The 14,978-nt window shown below is 36.2% G+C and overlaps 1 long non-coding RNA gene across 2 annotated transcripts in view; it reads right to left on the bottom strand.

Moving 5' to 3' along the window:
* LOC126931786 (uncharacterized) overlaps positions 1–14,978 on the bottom strand; it is a 216,440-nt gene that overhangs the window by 85,395 nt on the left and 116,067 nt on the right. Inside the window, exon 1 of one of the 2 annotated variants that reach the window (XR_007717924.1) lies at positions 1,017–1,094. The exons of the other annotated variant lie outside the window; for it this stretch is intronic. This is a non-coding gene — a long non-coding RNA (uncharacterized LOC126931786). Of the gene's footprint in view, positions 1–1,016; positions 1,095–14,978 lie in introns of those variants that run through there. 2 annotated transcript variants of the gene reach the window in all.

Below are 14,978 nucleotides of genomic sequence, written 5' to 3'. Positions count from 1 at the left end.
CACTGTGGTCCAGGATATGGTCTATTTTGGAGAGCGTTCATAAAGAGTTGGAAAAAACGTATTTTTTGTTCTTGTGTTCTATAAATGGGAATCAGATAAAGTTCATTGGTTGTGTTCAAGTCTACTATATTTTTGTCAATTTCCTTCCTAATCCTTAATCAATTACTGATGAAGAACTGTTGAAGCTTCCTATACTTATGGATTTGTCTATTTCTCCTTTTAGTTCTATTAGTTTTTGTTTCATGTATTTTGAAGCTCTGTTTTTGGTATATATACATTTAGAACTCTTATGTTTTCTCAGTAAATTAACCTTTTTTTCATTATGCAATTTTCTTCTTTAACCCTGGTAATTTTTTATGAAGTCTACTTTGTCCAATATTAATATATTCACTCTAGTTCTCTTTTAATTAGTATTTGCATATATTTTATATCCTTTTACTTTTAACCAATCTATAATATATATATTATATTTAAAGTGGATTTCTTATAGATAACATATAGTTCTGTCTTTTTTAACAACAACAAAAAATCTATCTCTGTCCCTTAATTATTGTATTTAACTACATATTTAATGACATTGTTGATATGGTTAGATTTATGCCTACCATTTTATTATTTTTTTTTCTATTTGTCCTCTCTGTTTTTCTGTTCCTCTGTTCCCCCTTTCCTGCCTTTTTAATTATTTGAATACTGTTCAATAATTTCATTTTAATTTCTCTGTTGGCTTTCTGGATATATCTTTTTGTATTATTGTTTTAGTGGCTACTCTAGAGATGAGAATATTGATGCCTAACCTTTCACAGTATGGTTAGAGTTAATATTTTACTACTTCACATAAAATATAGATCCCTTGCAACCAAATAGCTTCCTTTACTCTCCCCCTTTATGTTATAGTTGTCACCTGTATGCATCTACATAGACTGAAAATCCCATCAGACAATGTTAGAATTTTTTCTTTCAATAGTTATATAAATTTATAAAGAATTTTAAGATGAGAAAAAGTTGATGATATTTACCCAGCTATTTGCCATTTCTGTTGCTCTTTCTTCATTCCTGAAGTTTTTAGTATCTGATATAATTTTCTTCCATCCTGAATAACTTCTTTTAGCATTTATTTTAGAGCAGGTCCGCTAGTGACAAATTCTCTCCATTTTCTTTCATCTGAGAAAGATTTCATTTTGTTTTCATTCCTGAGGGATATTTTTGATGGATACTAAATTCTGGGTTGATAGTTTGTTTTTTCTTTCAGTGCTTTAAGGATGTCATTCCACTATCTTCTAGTCTTTGTGCTTTCTGATGCAAAACCATCAGTTATTTGAATAGTTGTTATTCAGCCTTTTGTATTTCAAAGCCACTGCATTTTGATGTGTGTTGTTGGGTAACAATAGATAACTGAAAAGTCCTCAGACTCTGTATTCTGGTCACACTGAACCTCTTTTAGTTTTTTGAAAGCCATTCACTGTCTTTCTTCTGAGGTTTCACACATATTCTCTCTGCATGCGGCTACACCCTTACATCCATAGCACACATCTATGGCACTCTTTCAAATGTACCATATTTCCTCCTCGTCTTTCAGGTTTCAGGCTGTTTCTTCCTCCTAAAGGAGCTTCTTTGATGCTCCCTGCTCAATGAGTCTAAATCAAGTGCTCCTCCTACATACTCTAATAACACAAACTGTGCTTTCCATATCATAGTTCTAAAATAAAATAAAACATGTATGAGCACTTACTATATACTAGGTCTTGTACTAACTGCTTTGCATGAATCTTTGAAACAACCCTGTTATTGCTTCTATTTTCTCAGTGAGGAAACTGAAGAACAGAATGGCTAATTTACCTGCCCATAATCACAGAGTACAGCTAATTAGTGGGTGAGCCAGGATTTGACCCAGACGGACTGGATTCAGAGCCAGATCTTTAACCACTATTTTAAGTGGCTTCTAAGTTACCCCACTGTATTATAATAATCTTTATATAGTTCTGTATAGCCAACAATAATCTAGGCTTTGTAAAGAAAAAACAAAACTATGTCAATCTTGTTCATTCTTGGTATCCTTATTGCTTAGCATAATTTATGGTACATAAATGACAATCAGTAACTATTTATTAACTGTGTGACATCAAAATACTGTATTTTATTTCCCATCTTATCTGTATGTTGCCTCTATACTATGAATTTCTGTAGGTTAAATATCTTCAATTTTCATTCATCTATCTCTAGATTCAGAAGCCTAAAATATGGTAGCTTTTCAATAAATATTCGTGAATGCATGATTGTTAAATGAAGAGAAAATATGTACAGGTTAACATGTTTTATGGATCAAAAGCAGTGCATAGACCCTACTTAGTGGAGCCAGGAACTCAATATCAGTGGTAAATAAATGAGGGTTAAATGCAGACAAATAAGGGCCAGGATTTCTGGACTCAATTCTCTGTCAAAGGTTATAACACTCACTAGTAAGTAGTCCAAAAAGTTGAATGTAAAATAATAATGGAAAATTTTTAGCCTACTAAATTATTAAATTGAAATTGTTAATTAAATTATTAAATTGAAATTAATAATACAGAATTATTAATTTAGCAAGGATATAGTGAAATGATGCTAGCATTATCATGCTCATGAGGATTTAAATTGGTATATTTTTATTAAATCATTAAAAATATTCATAGACTTGAAACCATAATTTCTTTTACAAGAATCTATTCCTACAGAAATAATGAAAAATGTGAACAAAGATTTAGGTGCCTACATTAGTTAAAAATGGTTTTAAAAAGTCAGAATCAACTGAAATTATACAGACCTTAAGTTTTTGTTTAGTGAGACATGGAGACATGATCAATCACCATATATATGCACAAACAAAAAGCCTAAAAGAAAATATTTCAAAACTTTAGCAGTGATTAGCTCTGGGTGATGGAATTACAAGTGATTTGAATTTTCATTTTTATACTTCACTGTATTTTTCAATTTTTCAACCATTGGCATGCATTATTCTCTAATCAGATGAAAACAATAAATGTTACCCAAAAAACTGCAAACTAAATTTGCAGCTGACCACAAGACCCATCATAAATAAACAAGCTGGAGTGAGCCATTTCAAGAAAACAGACGTAATAACTGACAGGGTGGTGGGAAAGCATGCAAGCCAAAGGCCCTTCTCCTTTAGCAAAGTAAAGATTATGTTGCTAAAGACACCCTGGGAAAAGAGTGCAGGCATCAAGGAACACGAAGATCCAAGAATTGTTGGAAGGAGAACATATAGGTTTACATCTGCCTATTAAATATGTCTTGGAGGAAACTTTAAAGCAAACAAATCCCAGCTCTCCAGTGGTCTAAGTGAACTGCCAATCCACAGTCAGAGCCAATTCAAGCTTTGGATCCTTAACTTGAAGGCTCTTAGTGGAATGGGAATTGGAGACCTAAAACCTTAATTCATAACCCACACCTCTCCATGTGCACTTTGTTTGGCCAGCACTTTACTTGGGACCTGCTTGGTTGATAGTTTCAGTCTGTTGACCTCCCTCCCCAAATCCCTGATCGTGTCTGGTCACCAGGACATTTGAGAGATTATGCAAGAGCTCTCTCTAGCTCTCCATCTAATTGTCCTGCAGGAAACAAACATTTTCATACGTCAAAACCTCGTCCAAAAATAAAAGTGAGGATTTCATTTTTTCTTGAGTCTGTACTGCAATCTATGCCATGGATATAGTGTACTTATTTTTAGTTATATTGCAAGGACAATGTCTAATAATCCTCTTTATATTTCCATAGTGCCAATCCCAGTTGTGGGCAATATTTCATCCAAATGATAGAAGATTATCAATAAATATGGATTGATTGATTAATGTTTTTCCATTGATACTTTTCCAGAGATGGAGTGGCAAATGCATTCATTGCATTGAAATTGCCATTCCTCCTCTAATACTATGTCAGTGGATATCAAAAATTGGTCACAGCACTTTTTTTGAAGTGCAGAAGGGATCTCCAAATGCTCCCCAAATAGTGCCCCAAGATGACATTACCAATGTATTGGCACACAGGAGAACGTCTATTTGCCATCTATTCTTTTTTGTTTTTTTATACTTTAAGTTTTGGGATACATGTGTAGAACGAGAAGGTTGTTTTATAGGTATACACGTGCCATAGTGGTTTGCTGCACCCATTAACCTATCATCTACATTAGATATTTCTCCTAATGCTATCCCTCCCCTAGCCCCCAAACCCCTGACAGGCGCCAGTGTGTGATGTTGCCCTCCCTGTGTCCTTGTGTTCTCATTGTTCAACTCCCACTTATGAGTGAGAACATGTGGTGTTTGGTTGTCTGTTCCTGTGTTAGTTTGCTGAGAATGATAGTTTCCAGTTTCATCCATATCCCTGCAAAGGACATGAACTCATGCTTTTTTATGGCTGCGTAGTATTCCATGTTGTATATGTCCCACATTTTCTTTATCCAGTCTATCATTTATGGGCATTTGGGTTGGTCCCAAGTCTCTGCTATTGTGAATAGTGCTGCAATAAACATACACGGGCATGCATCTATATAGTAGAATGATTTATAATCCTTTGGGTATATACCCAGTATTGGGATTGCTGAGGTGAATGGTATTTCTAGTTCTAGATCCTTGAGGAATCACCACACTGTCTTCCACAATGAACTAATTTACACTCCCACCAACAATGTGAAAGCATTCTTATTTCTCCACATCCTCTCCAGCATCTGCTTGCTGACTTTTTAATGATTGCCATTCTAACTGGTGTAAGATTGTATCTGGTTATGATTTTGATTTGCATTTCTCTAATGACCAGTAATGATGAGCTTTTGTTCATATGTTTGTTGGCTGCATAAATGTATTCTTTTGAGAAGTGTCTGTTTATATCCTTTGCCCACTTTTTGATGGGGTTTTATTCTTGTAAATGTAAGTACCTTGTAGATTCTGAATGTTAGCTCTTTGTCAGATGGATAGATTGCAAAAACTTTCTCCCATTCTGTAGGTTGCCTATTGACTCTGATGAGAGTTTCTTTTGCTGTGCAGAAGCTCTTTAGTTTAATTAGATCCCATTTGTCAATTTTGGATTTTGTTGCCTGCCTTACAAGAACTCCTGAAGGAAGCACTAAATATGGAAAGCAAAAACTGGTACCAGCCACTGCAAAAAACATACCAAACTGTAAAGACAATTGACGCTATGAAGAAACTGCATCAACTAATGGGCAAAATAACCAGCTAGCATCATAATGACAGGATCAAATTCACACATAACAATATTAACATTAAATGTAAATGGGCTAAATGCCCCAATTAAAAGACACAGATTGGCAAATTGGATAAAGAGTCAAGACCCATTGGTGTGCTGTATTCATGAGACCCATCTCACATGCAAAGACATACATAGGCTCAAAATAAAGGGATGGAGGAAGATTTACTAAGCAAAAGGAAAGCAAATAAAAGCAGGGGGTGCAATCCTAGTCTGTGATAAAACAGACTTTAAACCAACAAAAGTCAAAAAAGACAAAGAAAGGCATTACGTAGTGGTAAAGGGATCAATGCAACAAGAAGAGCTAACTATCCTAAATATATATGCACCCAATACAGGAGCACCCAGATTCATAAATCAAGTTCTTAGACACCTACAAAGATGCTTAGATTCCCACACAATAATAATGGGAGATTTTAACACCCTACTGTCAATATTAGACAGATCAAGGACACAGAAAACTGAGAAGGATATTCAGGACTCGAAGTCAGCTCTGGACAAGGCAGACTTAATAGACATGCACAGAACTCTCCACCCAAAATCAACAGAATATACACTTTTCTCAGCACCACATCATACTTATTCTAAAATCAACCACATAATTGGAAGTAAAACACTCCTCAGCAAATCACTCCTCAGCAAATGCAAAAGAATGGAAATCATAACAAACAGTCTATCAGACCAAGGTGCATTCAAATTAGAACTCAGGATTTAAAAACTCACTCAAAACTGCACAACTACATGCAAACTGTAAAACCTGCTCCTGAATGACTACTGGGTAAATAACAAAATTAAGGCAGAAATAAGTAAGTTCATTGAAACCAGTGAGAACAAAGACACAATGTACCAGAATCTCTGGGACACAGCTAAAGCAGTGTTTAGAGGAAAATTTATAGCACTAAATGCCCACAGGAGTAAGTGGGAAAGATCTAAAATCAACACCCTAATATTACAATTAAAAGAACTAGAGAAGCAAGAGCAAACAAATTCAAAAACTAGCAGAAGACAGAAAATAACCAACATCAGAGAAGAACTGAAGGAGATAGAGACACAAAAAACCCTTCAAAAAAATCAATGAATCCAGGAGCTTTTGTTAATGAAAAGATTAACAAAATAGATAGACAGCTAGCCCACCAAATAAAGAAGAAAGGAGAGAAGAATCAAATAGACACAATAAAAATGAAAAAGGGGATAGCACCACTGATCCCACAGAAATACAAAGTATCATCAGAGAATACTATAAACACCTCTATGCAAATAAACTAGAAAATCTAGAAGAAATGGATAAATTCCTGGACACATACACCCTCCCAAGACTAAACCAGGAAAAAGTTGAATCCATGAATACAGCAATGATGAGTAATGAAATTGAGGCAGTAATTAATAGCCTACCAATGAAATAAAGCCCAGGACCAGATGGATTCACAGCCAAATCTACTAGAGGTACAAAAAGGAACTGGTACCATTCCTTCTGAAACTATTCCAAACAACAGAAAAATAGGGACTCCTCCCTAACTCATTTTATGAGGCCAGCATCATCCTGATACCAAAACCTGGCAGAGACACACACACACACAAAATTTCAGGCCAATATCCCTGATGAACATCAGTGCAAAAATCCTCAATAAAATACTGGTAACCCAAATCCAGCAGCACATCAAAAAGCTTATCCACCACGATCAAGTCAACTTCATCCCTGGGATGCAAGGCTGGTTCAACATACACAAATCAATAAACGTAATCCATCACATAAACAAAACCAATGACAAAAACCACATGATTATCTCAATAGATTCAGAAAAGGCCTTTGATAAAATTCAACACACCTTCATGCTAAAAACTCTCAATAAGCTAAGTATTGATAGAATGTATATGAAAATAATAAGAGCTAATTATGACAAACCTACAGCCAATATCATACTGAATGGGCAAAAGCTGGAAGCATTCCCTTTGAAAACAGGCACAAGACAATGATGCCCTCTCTCACCACTCCTATTCAACATAGTATTGGAAGTTCTGGCCAGGGCAATCAGGCAAGAGAAAGAAATAAAGAGTATTCAAATAGAAAGAGAGGAACTCAAATTGTCTCTGTTCGCAGATGACATTATTGTATATTTAAAAAACCCCACTGTCTCAGCCCAAAATCTCCTTAAGCTGATAAACAACTTCAGCAAAGTCTCAGGATACAAAATCAATGTGCGAAAATCACAAGCATTCCTATACACCAATAATAGACAAACAGAGCCAAATCATGAGTGAACTCCCATTCACAATTGCTACAAAGAGAATAAAATACCTAGGAATACAACTTACAAGGGATATGAAGGACCTCTTCAAGGAGAACTACAAACCACTGCTCAAGGAAATCAAAGAGGACACAAGCAAATGGAAAAACATTCCATGCTCATGGATAGGAAGAATCAATATCATGAAAATGGCCATACTGCCCAAAGTAACTTATGGATTCAGTGTTATCCCCATGAAGTTATCATTGACTTTCTTCACAGAATTAGAAAAAACTGCTTTAAATTTCATATGGAACCAAAAAAGAGCCCATATAGCCAAGATAATCCTAAACAAAAGGAACAAAGCTGGAGGCATCATGCTATCTGACTTCAAACTATACTATAAGGCTACAGTAACCAAAACAGCATGGTACTTGTACCAAAATAGATATATAGACAATTGGAACAGAACAGGGGCCTCAGAAATAGTGTCACTCATCTACAACCATCTAATCCAACCATCTGACAAAAACAAGCAATGGGGAAAGGATTCCCTATTTAATAAATGGTGTTGGGAAAACTGGCTAGTCATATGCAGAAAACTGAAATTGGCCCCCGTCCTTACACCTTACACAAAAGATAGATTAACTCATGATAGATTAAAGACTTAAACATAACACCTAAAACCATAAAAGAAAACCCAGGCAATACCATTCAGGACATAGGCATGGGCAAAGACTTAATGACCAAAACGCCAAAAGCAATGCCATCCATTCTACAGAATAGAGTCCAAGTTTCTTAGATCCCCAACAGTTTGACCACAGTATTTCTCCCATCACAGGATCACATGCATCCCAAGCAATTGCTGCACTTTCATGCCTTTCAGTCCCCAGATCTAATCACTTGTTTTTCTTTTACGTATGTATCAGTTGGCTTTTAGTTCAGTTGTAGCATTTATTAACTCAAAGTTGGAATCTTAGTATTATCCATAATAGCATCAGTCTTTGAGAGTCAAAATTCCTTTCTTTAGCATCAAAAACTTTCATGAATTTCTTCCTTATAGAAGGCAAGGACTGTGTCTGTCTTAGCCATTCCTGTAACTCTAATTGTGTGTCTCTCTCCCCTATTAGACTCTGAGATCCTCTAGAGTAGATACTAGGTCTCTTTTATCTTTATTTTCTCTGATGCCTGACTCAGAGAATGGAGCACAAGTGGGTACTCAAATAAACACCCAATAAATTGGGTACACAGTAGCTACCCACATGGTAGGTCCCTTTTTTTTTTTTTTTTTTTTTTTTTTTTTTTGAGATAGAGTCTCACTCTGTCACCCAGGCTGGAGTGCAGTGGCGTGGTCTTGGCTCACTGCAACCTCCGCCCTCTGAGTTCAATAGATTCTCCTGCCTCAGTCTCTCAAGTAGCCGGGATTACAGGTGCCTGCCACCATGCCCGGCTAATTTTTTGTGTTTTTAGTAGAGATGAGGTTTCACTATCTTGGCCAGGCTTGTCTTGAACTCCTGACCTCGTGATCCATGGGCAAATTATATCCTTTAATTGATAAGGATATAATAACCAAATGTGATTATAAATTTGTATTTTCTCTTGAATTTACATTTCAGAAATTACAACAACATCCATTATGTTAAAATAATTGTCAAGTTTAAAGTATAATAAACTTTCTTTTTAGGGGGATTTCTGGTTATTAAAATATGTAATACAATTAAGTATATATAAGTTATTCAGAGATTACTGACATCCAAAGACTTCGAAGACAGTAAAACAGACTCAATACTAAACTTAGACTGAACATAATTCTCATTGTTATTATGATTCAGGAGGCACTTCATGACCAAGCAATATCCTAGGCCATCATTATGCACCAATTGCTCTTCCCAGTAATAATTGTTAATAGAAATTTCTGGTAGTTAAATGCCAGATTAACAAGCTGTTCCTGCCTTTGGAGACCATATGTACAGAGGCTCTGCCAGCCCAAAATTGAATGAAATATATATTGGTTCTACTGTTTTTAGAGTTTTCTCAGTAGAGTAATTCAAAGTCCAATTGCATTTGGGGGGATTTCAATTGGTCTCCAACATGGCCAGTTTCTACACATGCCTCTAAATAATATGTCATTGATCAAGCATATTATGTTGGCATTAATTAGCAAAACCAGGCTCTAGTTTTTGTGAACATATGTGACCTTAAGAAAATCATTTAGCTTCTGTCTTGTGGAGTTTCCTTTTCTTTACATTTTAAGTTCTTTATTATCTCTATTATAATCATCATAATTACCATCATAATCTTTCCCTTGCATTTTATAGAGATAATCATAGTGTCTACCTCATAGTGTTATTGCATGGGCTACACATATTGACAATACTTCTCAGGTAATAGATGCTCAGATAGAACATAACCTTTATTATTATTGTGATGTGGTTTACTCTCTGCCCATCATTGAATAGAACTCCTGACCAAAAAGCATCATCCCCTACCCACCCAGGAACCCTTACTTATCCATTCAATTTATTGGGTGTTTATTTGAGTACCCACTTGTGCTCCATTCTCTGAGTCAGGCATCAGAGAAAATAAAGATAAAAGAGACCTAGTATCTACTCTAGAGGATCTCAGAGTCTAATAGGGGAGAGAGACACACAACTAGACAGGTATAAAATGATGTGGTATGTGCATACCCACTGGCAAAGATGAGGGATTTCTGGGGGGAAATAATGCCAATGCAAGGTCTTAATAAAAGAGAGAGCAGAGCAGGGTGCAGGAAGAAAATGATGAGCAGTCACTGGGAAGAAGATATTCCAGATAGAAGGAACACCTGAACAAAAACATAAAGGCAAGAAAGAACATGAGTTTGCTTTGGAGTATGGGACTTCAAATGGTTTGGAATTGCTGGAATATAAAATACAATGTAAGAAGTGGCAGAAGATAGTATGGGAGTGGTCAGCAGGGGCTAGATCACAGAGGAACTTTTAGATTGTGAACCACTGAAGGCTTTAAACACAGACCTGAAACAGAGAAGTGGCACTTTTCACTGCCTCACTGTCAGAGTTCCCCTGTCCATGAAAGGTTCTCTAGATAGGGTAAGATTGAACTATGGCAGTTACCCAAGGCAGGAAGCATAGGAAACAGTTTGCTCTTGAACTAATGAGTGCCCAGTGGGAAGTCTTAGGTAGTTGATTAGGTTTGGGTCAAAACTCCCAAGAATAGAGAATTTTAGAAATATCCATTTGGATTGCCTTCCTCTTTTCTAAGTTAAACCCAAAAGCTGGACAGACAAATGAGCTTGTGTAGTGAGTTTCCAGATCTTTGAACAAGTCCAGAGGAGACCCCTTACTTCATGGAAGCTGTGTGTCCTGGCCTTAACCTGCCCATCTTGGTTGTGCTTAAAGGCCACTAGAGCCTGCTCTGGGTTTAGGACATAATTAGTGGAAACTGAGCGGTCTGTGCTTACGGACTAGCAAGGGTGTTTTGCTCACAGGTGCCTCACAGGCCCATGACCCACTGCTTGTAGGCTTGTATTCCAAGAAGTTCAGCATTCCCACAGCTCAGCCAACTTTGGACATAAATGTCCCAAAATCAGCAAATAAATGCTGTATTGTGGCCAAGGCAACAGCAGCTGCTTCTGAGAATATAATGGGGTAAAGAAGGGACACAGAATGCTTTCCACAGGAAACTGGAATAAAAATGAATTAAAAGTTCAATGCTGGATTTTTATGGTTAAGAACCTTTTTAAAAAGATATAAACACCCTATGTTTATGCAAAGTAATGTGGAGAATTGCGTTCTTGATCTAGATAATTTCAAACAAAAATCTTTTTAACACATTCATCTAAAAAATTTGGGTCATTGAGGGGAAACATCATTTATTGTTTGAGTTATCTGGAATTCCCCACTTCACTGGATTGTATAGACACAGTTCTGAATTACATTTGTCCCAAAAGAAAATATCAGAAATGCTGAATTGAGAAAAAGGGTTGACATTTGAGGGGAGGAATGGGCCTCCTCAAAGCAGTCCAAAAATTCTTTAATAGCTTCAGAAAAATCAACAAGAAAGAAAAGGGTGTTCTAAAATGCTTTTAACTTTTCCTCTCGTTCTCAAGCCTGCACAGAGTCCCTCTTCACTATGGAGTAGAAACATGCTCCTTCAAATTCAAAGCAGCCTACCTGAATGATCACATTTAAATCCCATTTAATCCGGAAGAATATGAGCAAACATCTGCCAACACATCAATAATGAATTTGGTCACTTGGGTCTAGGGCAAGAAAGTCATCCAAGATCGAAAAGGATATAGTCTTTGAAGGTAGCCATAACAGGGTTCGTCACAGTGTGTGAAGGATTTCAGATGCATTTCTCTTGAAGAAGCCAGAGCACAAATGAATTTGAAATTTTAGAGAACAGATAATCCAATGACTGAATCTCAGAGATTGTAAGAATGAATGCCAGGACGTTAATCATTCTTCTCCTTGTCCTCAGTGCCCTGGGTCATTTGTCCACCTAAATATTTAAATAAAATTTCAGAGCATCAACAACATGCATCATCTATCAACAGCTTCCAGGCACTGGAGAGGTATCATGATGGTCCAGATTATCTGATTTTCTAAAGCCTTTTCAATACATAAGATGCCTCAGTAATATACTCACTATATACAAACATACACACCAGATGATACAGTTATAATTCTTTTGAAGTTTGCTTATAAATGATACCAAAGTATAACTATGTTTTTATCCACAATCTATAGAGACAGCCAGATTCGGCCTTCAGATGCTTGACAATTCCACAGTTCTCTTCACACCAAACCTCAGTGCTATTAACTGGTAATGTATTTATCTCCTGTGGTCAAATTTCTCCAACCAAACTAAATTTCCTGGAAGGCAAAGATTGGGATTCTCCCTTTGCTTGTCTTTTTCATAGCAAAGTATTGGTTATGGGATGGGCTCAATGAAAATTGTATGTGAAGTCAGAGGTACGTTTAAAAGAAAAACACATGTTTTCTGGTTTATGGCTAATCCAATCAGACACGTCAATTTAAAAAGACAAAAGTCTTAATGATAGCTTTTGTAACTCAGGAGTTGGTATTTTTGGGGTAATTGCACATCCTCAATGAAGAAGACACTTGGCTGGGTGTCACTGTAGCTCTGAGCACTCAGTACAGTTCATACTATACTCCTAGGTCACTACAAAAAGACCTAAAACTCAGGGCTTAACTTCTAGGAAATGAATACAGGAACCTCAGTCATAAAGACTAATTTGTATTTTCTATCTGCCAGTTTTGGCACATTTCACCATGAGAACACAAGTTCTGCAATCCCAAAAGAGGCCCAGAAGATTACCAAGCTAATCGACAAAGCAGAACTGGCTTTGGTGCATACAAAGGGATTCATCCCAGGGAATTTTGCAAAACTTGAATATATGGAGTACGTAGCCCTGGTGATTTCAAATAAGCCAAGGGAAACAAATGAGGCTTTATTTGGGGTTATATAAAATGAGACCATGTCAGAGACACAAATCACAGGGGAAATGTTTCAAATCCAAGGTAAACCATAGCTAAATGTTCTCTGTCTGGACAGCTTGCCCTCCAAGAGACGTGAATTTACCCAAGGTCAAATGGAGACCAAGGTCAGAGGCAGGACCTGAAATAAAACCCTTAATTTTCAATTTGCTCCAAACCCAGGCTGAGTATTATACCCAAGGCTAAAATAAGCATTGTATCAGAAATCTGTCAGCCTTGAGCAAAAGGCAATAAGTTATTTGAAATCATAGAAATCCCATTGTCAAACAATTTGGTTTTAGGTTACTTTTAGGCACTTTGAAATGTGTAGAGGGTTCCACAGGGAAACAGCTTGCTAATCCAGCAGTGATATTGAGAAATGCTCAAATGCCCTGTGTACCCGTATGTCATATACATACTGCTTTCACATGCACTATATCATTTGATTTTCATAGTCACTCTGTAAAGTACACAGGACAGGAAAATATCTCTGCCTTTTATGGAGAATACTGGGGCCACAAGAGGTTAAAGAATTTTTAAACTCCAATGGCTAACAAGAGATAGTGCAAGACTCTGAATCTGTTGCTCTTTATACCCACCATGTTTCAATAAGTAAATGTATATTCTCTGTTCTCATTGATTGATGTGGGCCTCTGTATGCAAGATGGAAGGAGTATAAAGGAAGAACTCTTGGTCTCAAGGAGCTGGTTGGGAAGATAGGGCTGATAACAAATACTGTTCTTCATCAAATTTAAGAAGCTCTTGTTATCAAAAGATCTATTTTTTTCCCAATGGTGTTAAAATAAGAAAAAACATGGCTAATCGTGAATTGTAGGATGTCAAGAATTAAAGATGTGTCCCAATTTCCAAAAAGTTGAATGTGAAAAAGATTTCTGTCTTAGAATCCAAGAACTAGGGTAATCCAAGACAATATTTTATAAATATATTATATATATAATACTGTCTTAGATTATATATATAATATATAATAAATATATTGCCTTGGATTATTATATATATAATATATATATCTGAGAGGTATCAATGTCTCCTTTCAGTTGCAGAAACAGTCTACAGTGGAGCAAGGTGAACTAGTTAGTAAGTGGCCAGATTGGGGTTCAAACCCAACTCCATTGGCTTATAGAGTTTGATTAGCTGATGGGATATGAATGAGACCATGTTCTATAGGTGAAATGTGTGACACCCTTTGAGGTGTCTCTGGTTGGAATTTCCTAAGAAATAGACAAGTCACCTTGGGTATGATATAAACCATAGCATAAGATACTCTTCAGGGGACTTTAAGACAGCAAGTCTTCATGTTAACATGAAGCATGATCCCTGAAAAAAAAATAAGTATAGATTTCTGAGTAACTGAGAGGGAATTGGATTTAATATGGTGCCCAGACACCTTATAGATACTGGCCAAAGCTAGAAGTGACAAATGCTACCAAAGCATAGATAGAATTTTTCAAAAGACCTTGAAATTATCCACATCAAATGAATCATGCTGATCTCAAAGAAAACTATGACCATGCTACTCAGAAGAATCTGTCCTCTCAGCAGCCACTTTGTTGAGTTGTAGAGGAAAGGGGAATGGATTATCTGTCTTTGTAAAGAAAGAAAGCTTAGGGATAGCAGGAATAAGAGAAATACAATTCTGATAAAACAGGAAGGAGTTGAAGGGAGACCTTTTTGAGCCCAAAGACAATTGATCATTCAAATTGTACAGATTATACATATTATCTGTAAAGATATATATATATATATATATGTAAAGATATATATATATATATATATGTAAAGATATATATACATAGAAATACATATTATCTGTAAAGGCACCTTTTACCATACTACCCCAAAGAATGCTCATTCCTTGGTCAAATAAGTCTGAGAAATTCTGAATGTTATATTCTTATCCTAAAGGCTCACAACACAGATCAGCATGTTAAAGACACTGATAAATCCTGCAGGATGGAGACCTACTTCACTTTAATAG

The sequence above is a fragment of the Macaca thibetana genome, chromosome 11, assembly GCF_024542745.1.
Source record: "Macaca thibetana thibetana isolate TM-01 chromosome 11, ASM2454274v1, whole genome shotgun sequence".
In the NCBI taxonomy this organism is placed as follows: Eukaryota; Metazoa; Chordata; class Mammalia; order Primates; family Cercopithecidae; genus Macaca; species Macaca thibetana.
The sequence above is the reverse complement of the archived record's forward strand: the minus strand, read 5'-3'. Positions and strand labels throughout refer to the sequence as shown.